Raw genomic sequence first — 10,024 nt, 5'->3', positions numbered from 1 at the left:
TCGAGGTCATTTTCTGACCCTCGTGTGTTTCTTCCATGAGACCGTGAGTTCCTTGAGGGCAGGGACCGTGTCTTATTGACTTCCTCATCCCTGGCACACAACACAGAAACTGCTACAGATAAGGGGTTCAGTTGCTGAATGAGTGGGAGTAATTCACCAACCACAGGGGCCGGCGACAGCCTGCAAAGGCAAGGATGAGATTGGCCTTCTGTGTCTGCAGGAATTTCAAAGCAATGTGGTACAGATACAGAAAGATGCATATGATGACCCTGAAACTTCTTTTCCCAGGCCGAGGATCTGGAACTCTGTTTTCACAAAGAACAAAAAACTGATACATCGCTTCCCCGCCACAGCAGAGAAGGGTGGTTGGGAGAGTTTCAGATCTTGCTGTAGAAGCAAGAGCATAGTCTTTGAAGCCAAACAAACCTGGGTTCCAATCCTACAGCTGTTTTTAGCTTCTCCTCTCTGAGCGTCACCTGGAAGGTAAATATGCTGACCCCGCTCTCGCCAGGAAATTGTAAAGACTAAACACAAGCATTAAAATTAAGCACTGGATGGGACTTCCCTGGTGGTCCAGTGGGTAAGACTCCATGCTCCCAATGCAGGAGGCCCAGGTTCGATCCCTGGTCAGGGAACCAGATCTCTCATCCCTCAACTAAGAGTCCACCTGCCACAAGTAAAGATGCCGCGTGCCACAACAAAGATCCTGTGTGCTGCCCCGGCGCAGCCAAAATAAATAAATAAATAAATATCTAAAAAATAAAATAAAATTAAGCACAGGAATTGACATGTAGTAAGTGGTTCATAAAAGCTTCTCATTCTGTTCTTACTGATTTTAAGGATTAAAACAGAATCAGAGAACCACATGGCGCATATGGGAAACTATCATTAGTTTGGTGTCATTTTCTCCATTTTACAGATGAGGAGACTGAGGCCAGAGAAATGAAGAGACTTGTCCAAGGTCACACAGCTAGAAAGTGTGTGAGCTGGGATTCAAACCCAGATCTGACTGGCTCAAGAGTCAATGCACTTAACCACCCACAGGTTGCCTCTCTCTTGTGATTTGACTGGAGAGGAGGGTTCTGGGTAAAAGGCAGAGGTGTTCAGGCATTGGGAAGTTAGTACTCAGTGAAGAGCAGTCAAATGGGACACTTCCTTAGGGGCAGCTGAGTTACCTGTCTGACCAAGAAAGTGCCTCCCTTCTTTTCGCCACTTCCCGGTCCCCCTCCCCCTCATTGGTTCCTGAGTATCCTAGCTGCATCCATCTAGCCTGGCGGTTTTCAAACTACGCTCCTCAGAACCTTAGGGTTCCCTGGAGGTACCCAGGTCTCCACACGGAGCAAGGAGGAAGCTGAGTGGGAGGCCCCACCCCATCCCCATCCCAAACAGAGCCACTGCTTTTCATCTGTTTTACACATCGTCTTATACATAACATTTCCTATGATCAAAACCTTCTGCCACTTTAAAAAGATTTTTTTTTTGAGCCTCAGACCCATCACAACACTTGCATATCACAGATGGAAAACTGAGGCCTGGTCTGAGGTCCTGCAGCCTGTTGAAAGCTGCCTTGAGATCTGTCCCAGGCTTTCCCTCACTCGGCTCTTACCCAGACCAGTCTGCCCACCCACTCACCCACCCATCACCAGCTGTCCAACATGAGGCAGATTTAATAACCACGAACAGGAGGCATTTATCTTGGAAATAACTGTCGTGGTCCAGAATAGGAAAACGGATGCGTTCATTAGCACGCTCTGGGAGCAAGAGGCAGGATGCGGTTGGCCACTGGTCGTGGGCGAACTGAGTCGGAGGCGCGGTGCTGGGTATCGGGACACCGTGGGACACTCACTGGTCTCACCCGCATCGGGTATGTGGCGGCGGCCTCCCGCCCTCTTCCCCACCCTGCTTTGATCCAAAAGTATTGACTGTGACAATGTTGAAATTACATCTGGAAAAACCAGTTAGCTTTCATTTCAGTCCCCGGAGAAAATGAAGGGAGGTGATGATTAGAGAAATATTGATGCCATGAAACTCAGACAGCCTGTCTGAAAGGAAGACTCGGTCCTTGAGACAGGCAGCCGGCTGAGAGCTTTGGTGACCCCGCAGCCCGATGCCCTTGATTTACGAATGGGACGACGGGGCCCCAGAGAAGGGAGGGTCTTGTCTGAAGTTAGGCAGCCAATTAGGGATGAACCCAAGATGAAAAGCCAAGTCTTTGGAATCTTCTTGAAGGTACAGAGCACATCTCAGGCATCAGTCCCCGGCAGTCTAGCACAGGGCAAAGGGCTTCAAGAGAGACAACCAAGTGGGTTCTCACTGGAGCTGTGTCTTCACTTAGTTCCCTAGAAGCAGAGACTAGGACTCGGGTGCTGAGAAAGGATTAAGGATGTGGATTCAGCTAAAGTCCAGCTTTGACCTAATCAGGGGTGAGCGGCAGGGGCAGAGGCAAGACATAATCTACTGACCAAGGTGGCTTCGCTTAGCCAACGGCATCTCTCTGAAGAAAGGAGGCAGCTGGGACCACCCGCAGCCAACACTCTCAGCACTGGAGGACCTGGGCAGGATACCTACAGCCTCTGCCGCAGTCTATAGGGAACAGAAGAGCAGAATGGGGAGAACAGGCCTGGAGGAAAAGCGGTCCAGGTGGAGAGAGCAGCAGATGCACGGCCCAGAGCTGGGAGCGCAGCTGGTGGGTTTGAGGACCGGCAAACTCAGCAGCGCTTCTCCTGTCTCCATGACAAGCGGCGGAGGAGAGATCGAGACCCGCAAGAGACCCCCCCCCACCCCGTACTGGGAAACTTGCTTGGGGCCCACAGTCTAAGATGTCGCCATGGCCTGGCCGCGAGACTGTTACCCACCCGCTTCACGAACAGAGCATTTCCCAGCTTACAGAAACCCTCCCTGTACATTAGCTCACTTGGGCCTCATTGCAACCCTTAGAGGAGATGCTATTATCCCTACTTTATCCAGAAAGGAGACTGCCAAAGGAGGTTTCAAAACATTTCCTTCCTGACACTGACCGCAGCCATCACCACCATCCTCCCCAAACCCCCTCACCCAAAAGAGCTGTAAATGGAGTGTAAGTCCAGTGCCAGAACTTGGGCTGGGCCAGGCTTCTTGATGGGAAGGGCCGCTGTTCACTAGCGGCCACACATGTGGACATAGTGCTCTCTTCTGTTAGTAATCTGGCCCAGGGTTCTTTGCTCGCATGGGAGGGAGCCCAGGAATCTTACTCTCTCTGACCTTCTCCTCTTCTTTTATTTATGCCACAGAAGTCCTAGGTGGACCCAGAACCTGCCCCAGAGTAAACAGCTCTCTCTCTCTCGCTCTCTCTCTCTCTCTTTCTCTGTGTGTGTGTGTGTCTTTCTGTCTCTCTTCTCTCTTTCTCTCCTTTTGGGTCTCAGATTCTCAGGCACTACAATAAGATTCTAAGATCTGATTAATAACGTCATGGTACTGCCATGATGTTTGAATGCAGACTCATTGGAGGGGCTCATAGCAGACCTTCCAACAGGAGTGGCTACCACATTAGCTGTCCTTTCATTGTCTTTCTCATCTAATGGGATAAAGGGATTTACAGGCTCAGAATGGGATGGGGTTGAACTGGCTACTCTTTAAGACCCCACCCAGCCAAGGGCTCTGGGCTTCTGTATCCCACTCAAGATCATGCAATAGGAGGCAGCCCTGGGACCAGAACCAGTCCCTCTAATCCAGGGCTCTTCCCATTGGCAGCGAGCACCTCTTCTCCACTCCAGTGATTACTCGGAAAAGCCGCGGCACTGATTGCCGTGGTGAACGTGCTTCGGTACCGTGTAATCCTTAAACTCCTATTCTGCCTTTCCCTCTTCTTTTTTCTTTACAAAAATGATTAGTTCATTCTATGAACCTCACAGACAATTTTAGGCATGCTTGGAAGTGCTTAACATTGTGTGTTTGGATTTCTCTGCATCAGATCTTCCTTGTCTCTCCCCCAATCTGAATATGCACTAGGACACTTATCACTGAGACCCTTGACGGCAGACACCCCAACTCTCTCATCTAGAGCACAGAATAGAGCCTTAGGACATATGTCGTTGTTTAATCCATCAATCAGTACAAATAGCATTAGCAGTTACCGGAAATTAGATCGGCCATAAACTGAATGTACCCTTGTTTAACGAGAGTTGATTTCCCTGACTGTCCCACTTTTAGGAAAAAGATGCGTATCATAAAGAAATAAGGAACCAATGGTTTCCTAATCCACCTTTTTAAACCCCACAACACAACTGCAAATCTATACCTTCTCCATCTCCATCCCCAGACGATGAATATGACTGACTGGTGAACCTAAGGTCAAAGGGCAACTGGGACAAATCAGCTGGGTCTAAAATCTCCAGAGAGCTGGAGAAGAGGAAGGAGTGAATGAGGTCCAGGGCACAATGGACCTCACAGGCTAAAGTGATGCTGGGCCAGGAAAATAAAATGTGAGAAATATGAATCTTTGGCTTCACCACTTGCTGGCTTTTCATCTTGCAGAAACCATTTCACTGTTTTTTTTTTTTTTTTTTTTTTTTTGCTGTACGCGGGCCTCTCACTGTTGTGGCCTCTCCCATTGCGGAGCACAGGCTCCGGACGCGCAGGCTCAGCGGCCATGGCTCACGGGCCCAGCCGCTCCGCGGCATGTGGGATCCTCCCGGACCGGGGCACAAACCCGTGTCCCCCTGCATCGGCGGGCGGACTCCCAACCACTGCGCCACCAGGGAAGCCCCATTTCACTGTTCTTAATCTGAGTTTCCATGACCTTAAAATGATGCCAGTGATAGGACCAACCCCAAAGAGTAGGTGTTAGCAAGGTGCATAACAAAGCACCTGGCAATTGAGTTCCATAAATATCTGAGATTTGGAAAATGGCAGAGCTGGGAGATTCCCAGGGACAAAGTCTCACCCTCTCCCCATTTTTGCACAAGTAGACCTGAAACCCAGGGTCACAGAGGGTTGCAGAGAGCCGTGCAAACCATACTCAGCCTCCTCTATAGCTCCTTACTCCATTATTTTAATTTTTCAGAGCCCACCCAGCACTCTCCCTACTTTAAACCAACATCTAAAAGGGCTTTGTTCCATGAAATGCCAGTGTCAGCAAGAAGATGAAGTATCAACAGTATTTAAAGAAAGTTTTAAGAAAACGAGCTAATAATAATCTCCCTGAATCCCATTCATACCACCACGATATTCTTTTCCTTTTCGTGTTTTGAGCACCTACTCTGGGCTCTGGGCACTGACACCTGTGAAGTGGTTGCACACGTGATACTCTTCTTTGTGCATTGGCATCCCATCATAAATGTATTCTGTGTTGCTACCGTCTTTGTATTATAATTATCATTTTAACGGCGCCATAATACCCATTTGCGTTGATACACCATAATTTACAAAACTATTCACCAGTTGTTGGACATCAAGCTTTTATACAGTGTTTGTTATTAGAGATAATGCTACAATGAGCATCTTCATTGCCCATAGCTCTTGGCTTCTAATGAATGATACCCCCAGAATAAAAGAGAAATTCCCAAAAGTCAGTATTTGGAATCAAAGGGCGTAAAGCTCATTAGAACACTTATCTATTACAGTGATTTTTTTTCCCCAGAAGAACTGTACCAATCGATGTCATCCCAGTGGAGTATACCGGTGCCATTTTCACCACAAAGTTTTGCCATCGTGGATGGTCTAACTTTGTTTTTCTTGACTCTTTCTCTGTTTGTAACAGAAATGCATATTAGTTATAGAAAATGTGGATAGAAAAGAAAGGTAAAGAAACAAAATCATCATAACCCCTCCGACCAAAAATAATCACTACTGAAAGTTAAGCGTATTTCTTTCCAGTCTTTTTTTTAATGTATATGAGAGACTTTTCTCCCCAAATTTAGATGATATGCTATAATCAGTTCTATTTTTGTTATATTTTGTTTTACTTTTATTGATTTTCTTAAGTCATTGTAAATGCTTTGTAATAGTCCAACCTATTTAGACACCTTTCTTAAGGATCTCCTGATGTTGGATGTTTAAGTTGGAACCAGTATCCCCTATAATAATGTTGTCATTATGTGCATTAATTATGTGCATTAATTATGTGCATTAATGCACATCCTTCTGTATAAATCTGAAGAGTCTTCATTTATTATTACCATAGCACAAAGAACTTAAAGTAGAAAAACCAGACCAAAGGACATAAATATTTTTGAGACAGCCTTGGATTTTAGAGAATGAAGGTAAGACACATCAGGGGGAACTAAGTCATACCCATGTGTGTCCTCAGGAAGGCAGCCTGGGGTCTGGGAGGACCATTGGTGCTCAGCCAGGTACCACTGAGCTGTCTTATCAGCTTCAGGACTTGGGGCAAAGTATCAACCCTCCATGTTGGCTAACTGGCTTCCACCACTTGTCATCTGGGGCTGCAGAATATCTAAGTTGTAGATTTCCACGTTAAGAAAGAGCTGAAGCCCCTCTTCCCGTTCTGGACGCCAAAGGAGGGCAATACACTGCCCATCCAATCCCAAACCACAGAGAGAGCTCAGAGCACAGGACCTGAGCAGAGCCAGACGTTCAGAGGTGGCCTCGATCTTGGATCTTGGCTGCATCTGCCTCCCTGGGCTCTTGCCCGTGCCTCTCCAACCTTCATATCAACTACGTGAGTTCCCTGATATCCTTCCAATAGACTCCTTTTCCTCCTTAAGATAAGGAGAAAGGATTTCTATCGTTGCCATCAACAACCAATTAGAAGCCGGCGCCTGCCAATCTGTGGGGACTCGAGATAATGTGGGTATACATTCTGAAACAACATTGGGCCCAGAGCAGGCACGAAGTAAGTGCGGCCTGCTATTTGATTACTATGATGCGGCAGCATAGAAAAGTTGTCAAAAGCCAGGACTCTAGAGCCAGACCACCTGGAGTCCATTTCCCGCTCCATTTCTCACCCACGGGATGACCTGGGGCAAGTTACTTACTTAACCTCTCTGTGCCCCAGTTTCCTCACATGCAACATGAGAATAATAACAATACCTACCCTTTAGGAGAAAATGAATTAATACACATTAAATCCTTACAAGAGCTGCTTTTAAGTGTGTGCTATTGTCATTATAAGAACCACCAACGCGAATTATCACACTTGGTCATTTTTACACCGCCTTCACAATCTCTATCCTGTTTAATCCCAACAACAATCACAATAGAGATGAAGTTCTTATTTTACAAATTTGAAAACTGAGGCTCAGAGAGTTTCCTTCCTGTAGATTATAGGACCACGACTCAAACCCACAGCTCTAATTGTGAAGGTCAAGCTCTCTACATTTGTAAATGTGGTACATTCTCAGTAATTATTCATGCGCTAACAGCGATGAATGAATGAGTGAAGTAGTGAAGTGCATTAATATACCTAACGTTTGCTCAGCACCTACTACTGTCAGGTCTGGGCTCACACATGCCGCAGGTGTAATTTACTTGCAACTTATATGTAATCTACTTCTTATAACAGGGTGGCATAGATATTTCCAGGTCTGTAATGAGGAAATTGAGGCTCAGAAGGGTTTATTTAGTACTTTGTTCAAGGCCACGCAGCCGGGGAGCAGCCGGCCCTGCCCCTTGCCCCAACACCTCTGACCCCCAAACCCCCTTTAGACTTGAAAGGGGACACCTCCGGCCTCGCAACTGCCAGTCACCTCCCTCCTCCGGTTATCTTCCAGCTGAAGAGTGCAAAAAGGTCATTTTCGCTACCAAATTGGCCTTTAGAAGCTGGAGGTTAAATAAACAAACTTGTGACCAGTTTATTGCACAAGGTTTGCAGGCACCCGGCGTGGGCGTCAGCCAGCCTGGGGATGGCCGCAGTTTGACTGTGGGCTGCCTGACAATGGCTGTGCTCAGTATCCTGTTTATACAATGAATCTATAATGTAATTTCACAAGGTTCTGAAAATGCACCAGGAAACAGGCAAGGACTCCGTGCCTTGGCCTAATCCATATGAAACAGGCTGGATACGCCCCTAGTAAACACTCCGGAGAAGAGCAAGGCTGCAGCCGGGTCCATCCTCATCTAAAAGGGATTATCGCAGAAAAGCAGACAAGCCAGAGCCCTGGAGCAAGTGCTCACGGATCCCATGGAACTGGACCCACACTATTTGTGGAAAATTCGTGGGTGTCTCCAAACCAACCCCTCCTGCAGGGAGCAGGATGTTTATGGCTGTGGAGACAGGTGATTAAGGGGCGACAATAGAGTTAAAAGCAAAAGACCCGTTTCTGTTCCCTAAAGTACATTTTAATAAGAAGCATATTGTCAGAAACCCAGAAAGAACTAGGGCTCTCCATCCACCAACCCTGGGTTTTGTTTTCAGTTTCTGCCTCCTGTGGGTCTGTGCTCTCATGCATGTGTGTTCATTCATTCATTCATTCATTCAGCAAACATGTCACCCACCTCCTTTGCTCAGCCCCTGGGCTAGTAGCTGGACAGGCAGGTGATCGACAAGACGTATCCATTCATATGGGTATATTTATTGAGCAGGTAATATGGACCGGGTACTGTTTTGGTGCCCAAACAGCAAAATCCCTGCTTCTATTCCGGTGGGAGAGACAGTCAACAATAGGCAAGATAAGTAACCTGTTGAGTGATCAGTGCCAAGGAGAAAGATAAAGATGAGGGGACGGGGTGCAAATTAGATAGGGTGACAAGAAGAGCCTCACAACAACCCCCTGAGGTCATTTTACAGAGGTGAAAACTGAGGTCAGGGAAGGCCAAGTAAAAGAGTGACAATACCCATCCTTTCTGTGTATAAAGCCCCGCAGAGCTGCCAAAGCACTTTCAGATAAAGTTGCTCCTTTAACCCTTTGTACTAGTGAGGGTTCTCCAGAGAAACAGAACCAATAGTAGACAGAGATTGAGATATAAGGAGATTTATTATAAGGAATTGGCTCACATGATTACAGAGGCTGACAGGTCCCAAGAGCTATAGTCTATAAGCTGGAGAACCAGGACACCTGATGGAGTAGTTCCAATCAGAAGACTGGCCAGTTCAAGACTCAGGAAAAATGGATGTTTCAGGAAGAGTCCAAAGACAGGAAAAAATAATGACATCTCAGCTCAAAAGCAGTCAGGCAGGAGGAATTCCCTTTTCTTCTGGGGAAGGTCAGCCTTTTGTTCTATGTGAGCTTTCAACAGTAGTCTGTTCCTTTGTACTGCTGAGTAGTATTCCATTTTATCAAGATTTGTTTAGCCATTCACCCATTAAAGAACATTTGGGTGCTTCCAGTGTTTGAGGATTATAAATAAACATCTGCATTCGGGATTTTGTGTGAGCAGATGCTTTCATTTCTCTTGGACAAATGCATAGGAGTGAGATTGTGGGGTCACATGGTAAGGGTATGTTTAATTTTATAAGACAGCCAAAGTGTTTCCCAAAGTGGCTGTATCATTTTGCATTCCCACCATCACATATATTGTTTGTGTGTGTGTGTTTTCTGTCTCCCCAAAGTAGAATGTAATCTCCCTGAGGGTTGGTGAGGGTCGCATAGGGTTTTTGTTTTGTTCACTGCTGTCTCCCCGATGTATGACACATAATAGGCACTCAGTAAATATCTGTTGGTTTAAGAAACAAATGACCTCATTCATTCTCACAATTCGCAGCTATCTCACAATTTGCAGCTACCTCACAAGGCAGGCAGTATTGTGCCCATGTTACAGATGAGGAAACTGAGGCCCAGAGCCCTTGGGGACACGCTTTCGTTGTATTTGAACACCTTGAGATTCAGCACGTATGACCACATCCCACTCCAGCCCTGGGATGGGAGTAACACTTTGTCCCTGAGCTGTCACTGGTAGGTTTTAATTTAACTTAATTGAATGCCAGCGTCACAGAATTTGGGGTAGACTCACGACGCAATGAGTGAGTGGTGAATAGACCCCTACAGCCATCATATGACAGTCCTGCTCCCTTGCTCTTCTCGCTCTCCTGGGCTAGAAAGCAGATTTGCAGGTGTGAAGGGTGTGGAAATAAATGAAGACCACCCAA

At 46.6% G+C, this 10,024-nt stretch overlaps 1 non-coding gene across 1 annotated transcript; it reads left to right on the top strand.

Moving 5' to 3' along the window:
- The first annotated feature begins 562 nt into the window (after positions 1-562).
- TRNAW-CCA (transfer RNA tryptophan (anticodon CCA)) lies at positions 563-635 on the top strand. Its single transcript has one exon. It is a non-coding gene; the product is annotated as a tRNA-Trp (tRNA).
- Positions 636-10,024: the final 9,389 nt, after the last annotated feature.

The sequence above is a fragment of the Physeter macrocephalus genome, chromosome 9 (assembly GCF_002837175.3).
Source record: "Physeter macrocephalus isolate SW-GA chromosome 9, ASM283717v5, whole genome shotgun sequence".
Taxonomy (NCBI): domain Eukaryota; kingdom Metazoa; phylum Chordata; class Mammalia; order Artiodactyla; family Physeteridae; genus Physeter; species Physeter macrocephalus.
Note: the sequence above shows the minus strand (reverse complement) of the source record. Positions and strands in the feature narration are given on the sequence as shown.